Source organism: Phodopus roborovskii, unplaced genomic scaffold (genome assembly GCF_943737965.1).
Source record: "Phodopus roborovskii unplaced genomic scaffold, PHOROB, whole genome shotgun sequence".
Classification (NCBI taxonomy): domain Eukaryota; kingdom Metazoa; phylum Chordata; class Mammalia; order Rodentia; family Cricetidae; genus Phodopus; species Phodopus roborovskii.
Genome location: NW_026126585.1, coordinates 4,746,732 through 4,763,888, shown reverse-complemented (window position 1 = coordinate 4,763,888; position 17,157 = coordinate 4,746,732). Strand labels below are relative to the sequence as shown.

General features: G+C 46.7%; 1 pseudogene; it reads right to left on the bottom strand.

The window, feature by feature from the left end:
• Positions 1 to 9,707: 9,707 nt before the first annotated feature.
• LOC127236388 (ubiquitin-conjugating enzyme E2 S-like) lies at positions 9,708 to 10,296 on the bottom strand (annotated as a pseudogene).
• Positions 10,297 to 17,157: the final 6,861 nt, after the last annotated feature.

The window sequence follows — 17,157 nt, the reverse complement described above, 5'->3', positions numbered from 1 at the left end:
AAAAAAAAAAAAAAAAAAAAAAAAAAAACGGCTTGGGAGAGATAAATATTCTTCACATCTCCTGCCCTGGGCCAGACCCTCTGTCCTCAGGCCCTGCTGTGGCCCTGCCAAGGTCTGAGACTGACCTGCGCAGGGCTCCCAATAGTAAGGATGGCATCTCCACCCAGACAGAAACCTGGCAAGCCATGCCAAGTCAGGCTGGTCCAAGGCCCTCCAGTGAGCACAGCCTAACTGGCATGTGCTGGGGGTGGGGGCAGAGTCAGCCCCAGTGGCATTCCTCAGGGACCGTCCACATTGCTTTTTCATAGCTGATACATTAACTATGCATTTAAGTATTACATAATAGGACATATTAAGATATATATAATCACCCAGGAAAATAAGTCGGGAAAAATTAATATTATAGTACTTAAAAATGAAAACAATTCACTATTTGTACAATATTCTTTATACATACCAACTCTAATTCTTCAGTAACTGCCTAAGGTAATATTATTTTAGGTAACTAATTGTCCCATACCCAATACAGGAGTTTTAATGAAACAAGAGCACCTGCAAAGTGTCCAGCCTGAACCCCGCCTCTGTCCTATGGTGAGATAATGTGTTACTTTATTATTGAAGTTTAAAATAGCCAGCTTACCACATTCGGCTTTAAAAGGTGTTTCAACTAAGCCCCGTGCTTACCAAAGACGCTATACCCAACAGTTGGCGTGAAGCCAGTTTTCCATTTCCATGCTGCTCAACTTCCAAGTTGGGGGTCTTTGCCTTTGTGGACAGTTTATTGCTACAGCACCTGGAAGCGTGATTGCTCCCAAATGGTCCAAATTCCATGGACCTGCCTGCTGTGGTGAGATGTGTGTGTGCGAGTGTGTGTCTGTCTGTCTGTGTGTGTGTCTGTCTGTCTGTCTGTGTGTATGTCTGTCTGTGTCTCTGTGTCTGTGTGTGTATCTATGTGTGTGTGTGTGTCTGTCTGTGTCTCTGTGTGTGTCTGTGTGTGTGTGTGTCTATCTGTCTCTATGTGTGTGTGCCTGTGTCTCTGTCTCTGTGAATGTGTGTGTGTGTGTGTCTGTGTGTGTATCTGTATGCGTGTGTGCGTGTGCGTGTGTGTGTGTGTGTGTGTGTTTGTAGATTACCTTCCAAATAATACTCGGTCGTTATTAAAGCATAATGTGAACTGAAGTTTCCAGGAAAAAGAAGCCTCAGCTATGTTGAGCATTCTCTCTAAGGCTGACTGGCTGACTAAAAGCATCAATGATTATGGACACTGGTCCACAGACAAATTATTTGAGGTTTGGGTTCTTCACAGCCATTTATCGACCCCTTCTGTGTGTCACCTAACATTCTTGTGCCTCTTTGGTAAGTCCTTTTGGAATGTATCAGCTTCCACCAACCCAAAGGCTAAGAATATCTTCACACAGCATCTGGGGCGTACAACAGAGGCTTCCCCTACTGAGCTGTAAACCGACAACTTGATGTTGCCACTAATACGTTCGAAACATGGTTTGATTTATGACTTTTGTTTTATTGTGATAAAACAAACAAACAAAAAAAACCTTCATGCAGCTATTATCACATCGGAACATGGAAGTCTTAATAACCTAAATCTGTGTTTCTAGGTTGTGGTCACTCATATTTGGTTCCTGAATTAAACTATTTCTTATTTTTTTTTGAGATGAGAACTGTGTTCTTCTGTATTAACAATAATTGAGAAAACTGAGCTCATCTGCAGCTTCCATGTGTTAAAAATATTTTAATTAATTAATTAGTTGTTTTGAGAGAGGTTCTCTGTGTCCCCTTGGCCAGCCTGGAACTTTCTATTTATAAGCCAGGCTGGCCTAGAACTCTCAGAGATCTGCCTGCCCTTGCCTCCTGATTGCTGGGATTAAAGGCATGCACCACCATTCCTGGATCTATTATTGTTTTTTAAATCACATACATATGTGAGTGGGATTATGTGCAATACCCACAGAGACCAGAAGAGGGGGGTTGTGAGCAACCTAGGTGCTAGGGATCGAGCCCTGGTTCTCTGCAGGAACAACACTTAATTCAATTTACTATGTGTGGCTGTTTTGCCTGCAGTGTATCTGTGCACCACTTGAGTTCGCAAGGCTTGCGGAAGCCAGAAGGAGGGCATCGGGTCCCCTGGAATTGGAATTACAGACAGCTGTGAGCCACTGTGTGGGTGCTGGGGATCGAATCTGCAAAAGTTGGGGTATTTTTTGGTTTCGTTTCGTTTCAACGGAGGACTATTTTACTGCTGATACTATTTAGAATTGCTGGCCCTGGATGCCAGTAAAAAAGGCAACTCGGCCATTAGTCTGCTTTATTGCGGCTTTGGGGTAGATTCCTATCCCCGCTGTTCTGTGTTTTTGCAGTTCTGTGGATCACACCAGAGCCTCACACTGTCCCATGGAGCTGTACCCAAGCTCACTGTTTTATTAACTGTTTTATTATTCATTTTAGTTTTTCCCTTGATCAGTCTTTCCCAGACTCTGTTATCTAGAATAGACTGGTCTGCTCTTGGCTTGAGTTAACCTCTCAGCATCAAATGTAAACGGGTAACATGAACGCAGGGATCCCCTTCAGACCTCTACAAATACCAACTTGGCAGGGAAGGGTCTTGGTCCTCACACAAATCCTTTCCAGCCACCCCTTTGCCTGAGGTCTACCTCACTTCCTGTTCCCCTCCAAGGTGCTGACTCCTTCTGTGTTTCTAATGTGAGTGTCAAGGTTCCAAGGACCCTATGTGTCCATGCTCCACCCCCAAAGTCATTGCCTGCCCAACACCGAGTCATCCCAAAGTGTACTTTGAGAAATTCTCAGCCTCTGGTTGTGCTCTCGTTGGCACAGTGCCAACAGTGTGCTATGTCCCAGCACCCGAATGAAGGGGAAGGAAGCAGCAATGACAGTCCACCCTCAGGAGAGACAGTTCTGCATCCCATAAACCAGCAGAAATCCCAGTGCCTGGAGCCTGGTCACCCAGCCTTTCCCTCCAGCATGTGAACTCTTGCCCTGAAGGGTGGGAAGGAGCTAGCACTCTAGGTGATCACTGGACACCCTTTATTCCCAGCAGCAGCATCCAAAAGAGGTACCAGGAGACACAGCATCTACAACCAGGATACCTTCCCCTGGAAAAGCATGCTATCCGATCACAGTGAAGTCCTCTGTGGGCCTAGAATGCAACTAGGTCTGTAGGACTCTGTGCTCCTCTGCTGGTTCCCACCTCTGCTCCCTGCCAGGCCAGCTGTTATCTTGTGGCTCTGGTGTGGCTTATTTCCATGTGGCTACTGCTGTTTTCCAGACACTAACTAGCCACTTGTCATATGCAGTCAGAGAGAGGGATGGTGTATCACCCTCTCCAGGGGGGATGTGAGCAAACATCCATTTGCCCCAGATAAGGTCTCTGCAGACAAAATCGTTCCACCTGAGTCTAGATTGGTGAAGCCATACATTGATTGTTGGGGTTACTTACAGGAATGTTTTATATTGTGATGTTATTATTAATATGAGATATTGAGGATAAATGAGAAAGAAAAGGCCATGGCTTAATAGCAATGTGTCTGTGAGTCATTTTGACAAGGGGGTCAGTTGGGCTGACTAGTTTCATGTCGGTTTGTGGGAAGAGGGGAGTGGGAAGCGTGCTGTACATTTTCTTAGTTAAATGATTGATGTGGGAGGTCGGAGCTTCTTGTTAGTAGATCACCCATGGGCAGGTGATCTTGAGTTGCGTAAGGACGCAGTTGATCGAGCCTTGGGGAACGAGCCAGCAAGCATCACTCCTCCACCTCCGCTTCAGCTCCTGCCTCCAGGTTCCTGCCCTGGCTTCCATCAGTGATGGTGGAGTGTGACCTGAGAGTTATAAGATGAGATAAGCCCTTTCTCCCACAGGTTGCTTTTGGTCACGGTGTTTTATCACAGCTGTAGAAACGCTAAGATACCCACTAAGCCATCCCCCTGAATTGTTTACTATTTATGCCACCTCAGGGAGGGGTCGTGCATGTTTCCTTTACTTCCTAAGTCTTATGGGCCAGCAATGCCACCCAAGTTGTCTCACCCAGACCCACCCTGGAGTGGCCAGTGATTGCCAGAGTTGGGCACCGGGGCCAGACTGGTGAGCTACTTAACACAGGAAAATCTTATCAGTATTATTACAAATGGCAACCTTGTAGACAGCCTGACAACCAGCACTAGAGTCCATTCAAGCGCATGCGTGCTCCACATGAAGGAAGTCGCATACCCTTGTGGGCTCCTCCTGCCTTCCCTGGGTAGGGAGCCTGGACACGGCAGGCAGCAATAGCTGACTTCCTGGCCTTGTGCTGGCTGCCTAGGGTTACAGACTGCCTCCCCTAAAGACTTATTAAGCCATTTGATGCTGTCAAGGGAAACTCAGCATGTGTATATATCAGCTCTGTTGGCCAAAAATACCTGGAGTGGGATTTTCTCTCTGCTGGGCATTATTATAGCTATTGATTTGAGAATCTGAAAGTTCAATAAAACAGATTAAATCTCCCAAGGCTTGAGCACTGGGACCACCAACCTACCTCGCTGCAGGGGTGAAGGCTCAGTGGGTGGGAACAAGACATAACCCAGAAGTAGGCCAAGCAGCCACAAGTACCCACAGTCCCCAGAGCAGCAGGAGGCAATCAGAGCCTCACTCAGCAAGCAGCATTTGCCTGGTGGTGCCTCAGCGTGAGGCCTGCCTCAGCGCTTCCAGCATGTTTGAAGATGTGGGGACATGATCCCAGCACCTGGGAGTTGTGAGGCAAGAGGATAAGGAGTTCAAGGCCAACCTCAGCTACACAGCAACTTCAAAGCCAGCCTAGCTACAGGAAACCTTGTCTGTAAACAATCCAAAGTAGATCTGGTGGACAAGACATTTTCTCCATCAAGGTTCCCTCCTCTCAAATTACATTAGCCTGTGTCAAGTTGACATCAAAGAAGCCAACACTATAGGTCTAGAACACATTGTTAGGGCAGGAATTGAGGAAGGGTTTAAAAAATTGAAAGAGGACTAACTCTATGGGGGCTGGGAGACACTCTACAGGGTTCTTCCTGCCTGCCACATCTCCAGGAGGAAAGATCTCTTACTGAACTTGGAGCTTGCTCATCTGGCTAGACTGGCTGGTCAGGAAGCCTCTCCAGCAGTGGGATTCAAGCACGTGCCACAGTTTTTACATGTGTTCTGGGCCTCACGCTTGTGCTGTGGCCATCTAAGCCACCAACTAAGCCACCTCCTCCGCACCTCTCCCGTTTCTTTAAAGCCACCAGGATTCAATCAGCATCTCTACCCTAACAGCCTTATCTGAAGCTAATTACCTCCCAAGTGCTCCACCAGGCCCCCTGCCAAACGCTTGAAGCAGACTGCTCTCTCATGGTCCATTGTCTTCACACCTCAGATGAAAGCTAAATCTCAACACAGGAAACTCAGAGGATGCCCTAAAACTTTCTCCAAGCCTGTAAGGGCAAGCTCTAGTCTTTTTTTTTTTTTTTTTTTTTTTTTTTTTTTTTTGCTAGCTCTCTATTCTTAGGACAGTTGAAACACTTCAGGCCGTGGTCCTCACTTTTCCTGATGCTGCCATTCTTTAATATGGTTCCTCATGCTGTGGTGACCTTCCCAATCATAAAAGTATTTCCGCTGCTACTGCATAACTGTAATGAATCATGATATAAATATCTGATATGTAGGATATCTGATATGTGACCCCTGGGAAAGGATTGTTTAACTCCTAAAGAGTTAGGTTGAGAACCATTCATTGACTTAGCGCTTTGGTGGGGGGGGGGGCAGGATTTAGACACTTTCATGAATTAAAAAAAAAATTGATGCCCGTATAGGTGTACATGCAGACACCTCCCACCACCATAGTAACAAATAGTTACTCTCCCCCAATCACAAACATCCTACTCTCAAACACTGGGAACATATGTAGAATAAGGGCTTTGAAACCAGGCATGAGATACAAGCTTTTAATTCATGCAGAGACAGGAAGACCCCTGGGACACATTGCACATTGACCGACCAGCCTAGCTTATTTGATGCATTCTAGGACAGTGAGAGACCCTGCCTCAAAAATCAATGTGCATGGGATTTAAGTTTGACCTCTGCCTACATGAATGCATACACATGAACACACATGCAAACGCATATGCACACGCCAAAAGTAAAGATGAAAAGAAACAGTGACTTTACAAATGCAGTTAAAGTAAGGATGTTGTGTCTTTGGGGACATGAACACCCTCTTGGATTAAGTAGATAGGCTGCATCTGTTATAACAAGGGTCCTTCTGAGAGGAAGGCAAGATGGCATCCTGAGATGGGACAGCAGAAATAAATCTTTGAAGTGATGGGAAATATAAGCCTGGGTTAGTGAGTTTTTGTGACTATACAAAGGGGAAAAAAACTTTTTTTTTTGGACTCACACGAGACACAACACATCATGGTGAGATTATGAGGTAAGGAAACTAAAGCAAAGAGGAAGGGAGGGAGGGGGAGGAGGAGGAAGAAAGGGAGGGAGAAAGGGAGGGAGGGAGAAAAGAAGGAAGGGAGGGAGGGAGGGAGGGGGAGGAGGAAGGAGGGGAAGAAAGGGAGGGAGGAAAGGAGACAGGGAGGGAGAGCCTGGTCCCACAATCCTCTTAAGAGCATGCTCCAGTGACCTAGAACTTCCCTTTAGACCATTAGACTCTCACATATTAACTTTCCACCACCTCCCAATAGCACGATTCTAGGAACTAGACCTTTAACCTGGCCTTTAGGAGGGCATTGTAAGCATACATTACATCAAGATCACAGGTCAAAGAAGGTAGGTGGCCTTCAGACACTGGAAAAGCTGAGGCTGAGGAGTGTGTTCTTTTCTGGAACCTTCTAGTCCTCCAGAAGAAATCAGCCTTGCTGACATGATACATTTAGTCCAGTGAAATGAGTTAGGATTTCTAGACTGCAGGACTAAGAAAGTACAGGTAGGAGGCTTCAGGTTGTTGTAGTTGCCTGGGTTTTGTTTGTTTGCTGAGACAAGGTCTCATGTAACTCATTCCTACATTAAACTCTTAATCCTGCTGCCTGTGTATCTAAAGTGCTGGGTCTACAGGCATGTCGCACTATGCCCAGCTTGTGTCCATACATGTTGGTGTGTGTTCAGGTACAAGTGTGCGCCCGGTTGTGTGTGGAGAACAGAAAACAGGATTGACTGTTATTCTTCAAGAGTTTCCCACCTCGTTTTGTTTGGGGTTTTGTTCTTTCTTTACTTTTTTCTTTTTTAAGATAAAATCTCTCACTGGGCCTACTCACTGACAGTCCTGTGTCACCACCAATACCCTTGTTGGTCCTTTGCCAGCGTACACAGCAGTGGAAATAGGAAATCTGAATCACATGAAGAACGTGTTCCCTCTTGAAGCAGAACAAGGCCTTCTTGTTAGTGTATAACTCACAGTCCGTTTTCACATTTCTCTTGCTTGGTGACTTAAAACTTTAAAACAACCCCAAACAGAGTGTTGTTTAATTTTTAGTGCAGAAAGGCTATGCTTGCTTATGGATAACATGCAGGCATTGTTAGGATTGTGGAGCTTTTGTTTCTGGGTTCCGTGAGAATGGATTGATAGCATAAATTGTCTTTAAGCAGAAGCAAGGCTGTGGGTAGACCAGTTGGCAAAAATTCTATAGCCAGAGACTCCTAGGAACCTTATTAATTATTTTTTGTTGCTGTTGCTGTGCTAAACTATCCTAACAAAAGGTAACTTAGAGAAAGAAGGGTTATTTTGGCTCGCAGTCCAAGGGGACAGTCCATCATCATGAGCAAGGCGTGGTGACAGGAATATAAGACAGCTGGTTGCAGTCAGCAAGCAGAGAGAGACGGATGCTGCTCACTCTCTCCTTATTCAGTTCAGGACCTTAGTACATGGGATGCAGTTACTGACAGCTAAAGTGAGTTCATCCTATTTCGTCAACTTAATCGAGATAATCCCTCCCAGACACGCACAGAGGGCTGTCTCATCGACGACTCAGGATCCAGTCAAATGGATCATGTTAGCTGTCACAGAACTGTGACAAAACGCCCTGACCAACGCAACATATAAAGGAAAACATCTAATTTGAGGCTTATGATTTCAGAGTATTAGGGCCAATAATGACAAAGCAAAGGCATGGCAGCAGAAACAGCAATGAGTTTACATTTTGTTTAGCAAGTAAGAGGCAGAGGGGGAGAGACACACTGGGAATAGTGTGTGTATTTTGATACCGCAAAGGCCTCCCCCAGTGACATACCGCTTCCAATCCTTCCCAAACAGTTTCACCTGGGGACCCAATATTCAAACATATAAGTCTTGGGGGGCCATTCTCATTCAAAGATTAATATTGGTGCTTATCTTATGTTCTCCTTTTTATTCTAATACCCCAGCCCATGGAATGTGCTGTCCATTTTTTTTATTTAAATTTCTTTGATCATATTCCTTCCGCTCCCCATCTCCTCCAAGCTCCAACTCATCTCCCTGCCCAACTTCACGTTCTCTCTCTCTAAAAAAAAAAAAAATCAACAACGACAAAATACAAGTTAAATAAGCAAATAGCACCAAAACAAAAGAAAATGAAGCAAAAAGTGCATCACGAGCCACGCAGTTTGTTTTGTGTTGCCCAACTCCTCACGGGGCCTGCCCTGGACGGGGGTTGATACGCGCAGTGACACTCCATTGGAGAAAAGTGATTTTCCCTTTCCTAACAAGTATCAGCTGTAAATGGCATCTTGGTTAGGAGTGGGAGTTTATGTCCACTGCCACTTCTCAGCACTGGGGGATGCCCCCACCTCAATTCACCATCTATAACCTGAGAGGTTGTCCCCAAGGTGACTCTAGATCCTGTCAAATTGGTAATCAAGACTAATGGTCACAGTATTCACACTAGGATAAGGGAAGGGGCAGAGATACAGAGACGCAAGCACCGTTCTATGTTACCACGGAAGTCAAGGCCCCACGGTCAGGCTCTCCAGAGACCAGCCCCCACAGCCAAGCACACGGCTCCTTGATACCTTCCATTTCTCTCCAAGCAGCTGCCTGGCTGGTGGTTTCCTCAGTTACCACATCTCAAATAAAACACGTACACAAGGGATTTGTGATTTCCTCCAGTGTTGGCTCTCTGTACGTTTCCCTCACTGGTGGAAATAGTTCAGCTGTTCACCCAGAGGCCTGTGCTCCAAAGCCTGGGGACATTGTCTGCCTTCTGTTTGCTTTTGTGACTGTTTGGTTTTGTCTTTTACATGGCTTTGCTTCTGGTAAAATTCACTTAAGGCCAACTGGACAGATCTGAGGTGTTACATTTGATGTTTGGGGAGTTACGCACACCGGTATAACCAACACCTCAACTAAGAATCAGATTTCCCATCACTGCAAGTCCCCTCACCGTCCTTTCTGGTGTGTCACTCTGTTTTTCACGGGGTAAACAAGTCTTGCCTTTAGGGAACCCATTGCCCTTGACCCCGAGGACCACCATTTTACCTGCTGCAGCTCTGGATGTCCAAATGCAAGTGTCTGCCGCCAGTGCAGGGGGCCGTTCTCATCCAGACTTTCACTCATTTTTTTTTTTGTTCAATTCCAACTTTACTTAGAAAATCAGGTTCTGCTGCCTCTCCTGAAAGAACAGGAGGGAGGAAAGATGCAGAAGGGCTCACTACCATCTCCTCAGCACCTACTTCCTGTCTAGCCCTTTCTTGGCTGAAGCGTCTCACCCTACTCACCTACATGCTTCTTGACTGGGGGACCCTCAGCTTCTCCTAGGCCACCAGGAATCATGGGAGCAGTGGAGAAGGCTGTAGTGCCCCTGGCCAGGTCCCAGGGATCCTCAGCCCTCCCGTTGCTGGTGCTGCCTGCCCCCTGTGCATCTCTGAGGGCCTGGCAGCATACTCTTCGCAGTTCTGCAAGAGCAGGCAACCTGCCTCCTGGTTGAGTGCAGACTCTGGGTTCGGTGCATCAGCAGGAACTTACTTGTCAGATGCCCAGCTCAGCCGCCTAGTCCTTGAGCACACTGGCACAGACCTCGCCATTGACTACCCACTTTTGGGTGGAAGGAAGATCTTAGTCAGGAAGTAGTCCTTTGGGTGGGGAGGCAGGAAGTCCTTTCCCAATAAGAGCTTCATACAGAACAGACTTCCATCATAAGGAGCCTCCTCTGGGCCTTTCACGATGGCCTGCTGCTTAGTGATGTCCTCCTCACTGGGAAGATTTCTGTACCATCAGGTGGGTATGCAGTAGGTATGGCCATCTCCTTGTACATCAGGTGGATGATGTGTGTGGACAGATTCTCTGTCTTGGAATTCATGACTTTGGCAGGCCTTGGGGGAGCACAGTGGCCCTGCAAGAGGCCCCTTGCACCCCCTCCTCCCCCAATTAACTCATACTCCCACCACAAAATGCTCTCAACTTATCCCTGCCTTGCTGTGCTCTCCTTGTTACTATTTTAATGGCTCTAACGAGGACTGTGACTATGTTGTAATCACCTTCAGCTGAACTTCTGAGGCTGCTATGGAACCCTGTTCCCACAACTATGTCCAAGGTATTCATTGATGGTCACCTTCAGAGTTGCTGTCACCCCGTTTACTATATATATCCCACGTCACATTTCACCCAGAGACTGCCGTGATCTGGAGGTCAGTGCTGGGGCTTGGTGCGTTGAGTCTGTTGAGGTGACAGCCCCCTTGGGAGACCTTGGTATTTGATGAACAACTTTTCCCAGGCTCTTTGGCCACTCAAGGTGGCAACTTATGTGTCTTTTGTTCCCTCTTGGGATACCTGTGTGCCACTTTCTGGGGCTCTTGATTAGAGTATATGTTTGCATATAGTGAATGTTTGTGTGTGTACAGATTTGCACGTGCATATATGCACAAAGCAGAGGTCAGCCTTGGGTGTTGTCATTCCTCAGGTGCCATACTTGCTTTTGGTGGCAGGATATCTCACTAATATACGGAACTCAGATTTGGTTATGCTGGCTGGCCAGAAAGCTCTAAGGATCTTCCTGTCTCCACCTCCCCAATGTTGGAATTATAAGCATGTGCTACCACACATGGATTTTTGTTACCTGTATCCCTGGAGATTGAACTCAGGTCTTCATGCTTGCATGGCAGGCTCTTTACCTACCGAGTCATCTTCCCAGATGCTCTTCAGTGGTTTTCCAAGAGCTCCCATTAATACTGTTTCTCTTAGTTGACTCTTGAATTGGGTCATACAAGAAAGAATAGGGGAATGGGCATGTGCCCTCCATGATTGGCTGGTGCAGGTTGCAGGGCACAGTTAATCCTATTCACGGGAACACAGTTGTCTGTGAGGGAGCCTACGGTATCCTCGCTATTGTCTGACGCTCCATGCCACCCCACAGAGCACCTAGAAACATCTGAACCCCATCATGTAATGCCACCAAGTACCAACCTCTACCCTTGCATGCAGTACTAGCCTTGGGCAAAGGGATTTGAAAGGGCAGATAACTGCACGAAACCATAAATAGCTCTACCTTTGAGGACCTCTTGCCAGAGCTTCCAGAAGCACCACAGCTGGAGGGCTATTTATGTTAACCTCCTAGTTAGAAATTAAACTCCGATCTGGAAATTAAGGATTGTAATTCAGCATTAACCCAGACGTCAAGATGAAACGAGACACACTGTGGGGGGAAATTGAATTCCATATTGCCAAAGACCCATTTTATTTATAATAACCAGCCACTCACTCACATCATGCCAATATTGATGGATCATATGTTTAAATTTTTGATAGCCCATTCATTTCTATAATTCCATTTATTTCAAATTAAATAAGTCTTGCACACCCTTGATATGCAGAGAGACAAAATTAATTTGTGGATCAGAATCAAAGTGCCATTCAACCCCTGGAACTGTCCTTCCTAGAAGCCCTTGGAGAGTGGCATGGTGCCATTCAGAGATGATTCCATTTACACAGGAACTTGGAAGGGGCTGCATCATCAGGCTTGGAAGGAAGTGTCATGGCAGAGGTGACCACACACCGGCTTGCTCCTTGATAGGCTCAGCTGAGACCATAGAGCAACACAAAGGCTTTGCCCAGAAATCAGCAACCTCTTTTATCAGTGGATCAAATTAACCCAGAAAGCCGGTGCAATAAGTGACTGGGGAGAGCTCATCCCCAAAAGGTACATCTATATCACCGCCCACCAAGGCTCTGAGAACTTGACAGAAGAGAACCAGAGGCAGCTGCAGTGTTCAGTAGTTTCTTCTGGACAAGGCAGCACTTGTACCAATGAATGCTGAACAGCTATGGCTGCCTGCACAAGACCAATCCAGTCAACACTCCAGCATGGATGGGGCGGGAGCTCACAATACTCCACTCTTAGTTGAGAAGGTAGCAGGTAGCAATGGCTGTTAGACGAAATTTGGTGTTTTTCAGGGACGTGGCCCCTGGGTGGTACAGGGAATAGCCCAACACACCTATGCATACAGGCAATTCTAACTGAACATTGTAGAATACAGAGAGAGAGCTCACAATACTCCACTCTTAGTTGAGAAGGTAGCAGGTAGCAATGGCTGTTAGACGAAATTTGGTGTTTTTCAGGGACGTGGCCCCTGGGTGGTTAGCCATACTACAGGGAACAGCCCAACACACCTATGCATACAGGCAATACTAACTGAACATTGTAGAATACACACACACACACACACACACAGAGAGAGAGAGAGAGAGAGAGAGAGAGAGAGAGAGAGAGAGAGAGAGTGAGAGAGGAAGCTTGCTGTGAGATTTTGTCTCCTAGGAATGTCAGAGAAATTACACCCATGAAGATTCGCCAACATGGCTGCTTACACAAGACTTGAACAATGATGGCGCACGGGCATGGAGAAAGGAAAGCACACAAGGCCTCATCACCACATAAAGAGCTGTAGGCAGCTAAGGAATGCCCAGAGTGTGGGAACTAGGACATGAAGTTGGGAGGGCAAGGAAGTGGGGGATTGAGGGGGAATTGGATGTTGGAGAGGAAAACTTGGCAAAAATAAAATGCATTCATGTGTGAAGGAAAAAAAAATCAATCAATCATTTAGTTAAAAGAACCAGGGACCACAGTCCCAGCTAGGAGCCTTGGCTTTCAGAAAAAGAAATTAGCAGAGAGTTGTAGTGGCTGCTGCGTGACTTTTCCTGGGGTGACATGAACAAATCTCTATTCATCCCAGCTAGAGCCCTGATGACTCACAGAAGAAATGATTCTACCAAGTCTAGCCTAGTGAACTGGAGAGTTTACCAGGGTACTCACAGCTGAATTATAGATAGCTGTATCACTGGAAGGTCTACCCCAGCCTGGGGACGACTCACCGAAGCTAGTCTCTAGAGACGCTGCACAATTTGACCTGAAGGCAACTCCAGCAAAGACAGTCCGCTCTTCCCAGCAATAGATTCGGTGTTGGTAGCCTTAAGAAAGGGCATTGCGCATCTTGCAGGTTTCAACTTCCGGGGTATTTGTGTTTACTTCCTGAGCTGTATGATACTCCCTGCTGCTTCATGAAACTTCAGTTAGGTGGTAATTGCTATACGTGTGAGCATCCTTGCAGGGTTCACTCAATCACTCTTCCCGAGCAGGATGGCGGAAATGCCCACGACTGCTTGCTCAACCTCCGGCCCTTCCTAGAACCCATCTCTTGGCCATCACTGGCTTGTCTGAGAATGGAGTCATGGATAAATGTGACTGACCTCCTGAGCTTCTGATTCCTAGACTTACGAACGATGTCGACAGGTTTGAACTGACCATCTAGCATGGTTAGCCAGACTCAGTATCATACACACTAGGAGAAGCTGATCCAAAGAGGGGACATAACTGCCTTACAGGGGTAGAAAGAAGTAGAGAGGGCTATGGCGAGGGGGCTCAATCAGGAAAGTGCTTACCTTGCAAGCATGGAGACCTGAGGGTTTTTTTTTTTTTTTTTCAGAACCCATGTTAAAAATAATAATAAAATAAAAAGCCAGGTATAGCATGTACTTGTGATTCCAGTGCTGGGGAGGTGGGTCCTCAGGGTTCAATAGCCAGCCGTTCATCTGGCCATCTTGGCAAGTTTCAGTCCATGGAGAGATTGTCTGACAAAAAGATAGAGTGTCTGAGGTTGTCCTCTAACCTCCACAAAAGCACACGCATGGGCACATGTGCTCAAACGTAAGCACAGGCATGCGCAGCCCCCCCCCCCCAAATCCAGCTAAATCCAGAAAAGTCAAAGGGTTACACTGTCCTGTTGGGGAAACTGTTAGACTCCTGCAGTGCCCACAGTCACCCTGTTACTGTCGTGAGTTACAGAGATGAGCCAGAGTCCACTGTAGTAACGAGCCTGCTCAAAGCTGTGACGGAAATAAACTCAGAAGCACGATGAAACCTGCTCTGCATGCCCTCTCTAAACTCTCCAGTCTACTCGAAACTTTTCCCTAAGGAAACTTAAAAAACAAACAAAGCCCTGGCCTCTTGATTCTATTCTGCAGGTGCCTATGTGAAAATCAGCTCAGAACAGCTACGAGCCTTCCACACTTGCAACTGGCACCCTGGTGGCTCCCTCTCCTGAAGTCTCATGCATGCTGTTGCGACCATATTAATATTTCAGAGCAGCCGGGCCTGCAGAAGGAAAAGGAAATAGTCTGTTGGCATTTCTAAGTGTTTGCTGGTGATTGCCCTGGTCCCTGTCTGTCCTGTCACCTCCTCCCATGGCCTTGGGTGTCTCTGCACACACTGAGGTATCCATCAAGGCCTGCATATCCACAGAAGTGTTTTGCTACCATTATGTAGAGATGACATTGAAGATTCAGTACTCACTGGGACAGGAGGACTGGCTCAGCTAATAAAGTGTTAGCTGTGCAAGCATGAAGCTCTGCATCTCTGTCTCTTGAACCTACGTAAAGTGTTGGGTGAGGCTGAGTGAGGCTATAACCCGGGAGGATGGAGATAGACTCTGCAAGATGCTCATGGTCCCTCTTCAGAACAGCTTCTCCTGGTGTGTATGAGTGGCAGCCAGTCTAGCCAATCAGTGAGCACTGGATTCATTCAGCAAGCAACCTTGTCTTAAAAGTCATGTGGAGAATGATGAAGGAAGACATATAGTGTTGACCTCTGTATTTACACATGCATGTGGATGTCCCTCCAGAAGCACATGTGCACACATATGTGCTATGCTACATACAAACACAAACAATCAGTATGTGACCATAGCCCCATACATTAATGTGAATGTTGCTTATGAACTCACGTGTTGCCCACATGAGTCCAATGTGGAGATCCCCTGTGACTTCTGGCTAGCCTAGGGTTGTGCTGCAGAAACAGTCAGAGGGTGGAGGGCATCTCTCTGAACCGTTGCGTGTTGGCCCTTCCTCTAAGAATGAGTGGGCAGGCAACAAAGACAACAGGAGGAACTTCGTTGTGAACTCAGGATTAATGACCTTCAAAGAGGGGACAGCTTACAATTGATTGACATGTAGCAGTGGGATGCTAGCTGACAGCCCAGCTCTGAAAAGTGCTCCTGCACAAAGGTCTCAGGGTGCCCTGAGAGCAGTCCCCGAGCTCTACAGGTCACCAAGGGGAGTTGCAGGACAGTAGGTTTTAAGAGCTGGTGCCTCAGGTCTCTGCTGATGAACTCAGGAATGAGTCCCTCTGCCCACATCTATCCATCACATCCTGGAAGCTGACTGATCATCCTGCCTGGGCAGAAGCCTCAGGCATGAGGAGTCAGCCAGGACTTATTTGAACCATCAGCAAGGACAGAAGCCCCTGGAAAGAAGGAGCCTTCTCCATCTCCAGAGAACTTCATGTCTAAGAAAGTCCATCTGGGGGCCTGAATCCAGGTCCTGAAGTTCGTGTCTTCCTCTTTTAAGTTCCACAGTAAAAGCTTGTATCAGGACCACCAAATTTATGGAGGACCAGCTGGGCCCCGATCTCTAACTATATCTTGTCATTGTGGTCATATTAATTTGCTATTGTCGACAGTTTTCTGACCTGGTTGCTCTGTTTGGGCCACCAAAATCTGGATCCTTCATGTAGCTGGGCAGGCAGTTTCCATGGAGACTTAATCTCTGGACTTGAGTTTTTCACCTATCATGTGGGTGCCATGTGGATTCTGGGGACCAAACCCAGGTCCTCTGCAAGAGCAGTACATTACATTGCTCTTACCCACTGAACCATCTCTTCAGGCCCTCCCAAGGGTCTTTCTAGTAAGTAGGATAGTGGGGTTTTGCGGAGGAGAGGTATCTCTGCCCCCAGGGAACACACTTGAGAAATGTTTTTACTTTGAGTATGATAAGGGTACTTCCTATTTTAGTTTTGGTTTTTCGAGACAGGATTTCTCTGTATTGCTTTGGAGGCTGTCCTGGAACTAGCTCTGTAGACCAGGCTGGTCTTGAACTCACATAGATCCGCCTGCTTTTGCCTCCCAAGTGCTGAGACTAACGGTGTGCGCCACCAATGCACCAACACCCGGCTTTTTCTTTCTTTCTTTCTTTCTTTCTTTCTTTCTTTCTTTCTTTTCTTTTTTTGCTTCTATTTTGTATTTTAGAGACCTACTTGTATTCTGTATCCTAGGAAGGAATCAGCACACAAGCATCATCATGGTTGGTCTGCTTTGCTCAGGGTTCACTCCTGGAGGAGTCCCAGGTTGATATTGGCAGACACCAACTAGACTCAACAAACATTTCTGCAAGGGAGAGAGACACAAAAAGGCATACACCTCAGAGGCGTGGCCAACTGGCTGACCGGAGGGGCAAAGACTGAGCTCTGGGATGATTGACACATTCATTTTCCCACCCCTCCCTTTATAATCTGCCTGCTGGAGATGAGGTGCAAACCAGATGTTTAGGATGTTGATCCACTGTCTTTCAGATGCCCCGAATAAGACTCAGCTCTGGTCTCTGCTCATTGGCGTCTGTGAAGGACATGTAGCTCCAAGCTTCAGATTGCGGTCTTCCAGGGACACGTAGCTCTGAGCTGCAGGATTTTGGTTACAGTTAGACCAACTCACAGCAGCACTACAAAGTCCCCAAACGCGGTCTCGTGGCAAACTAGGATATGATTTCATAAGCTAATCTTGGTTTCTTTCCTTGTTGTAGTAATAAAATTACTCTGACAAAAGCCACTTGAAAGAGAAAAAGGTTTGTTTGGCTCACAATTCCAGGTTCTAAGTCTACCACTACAGAGTAGTCACAGCAG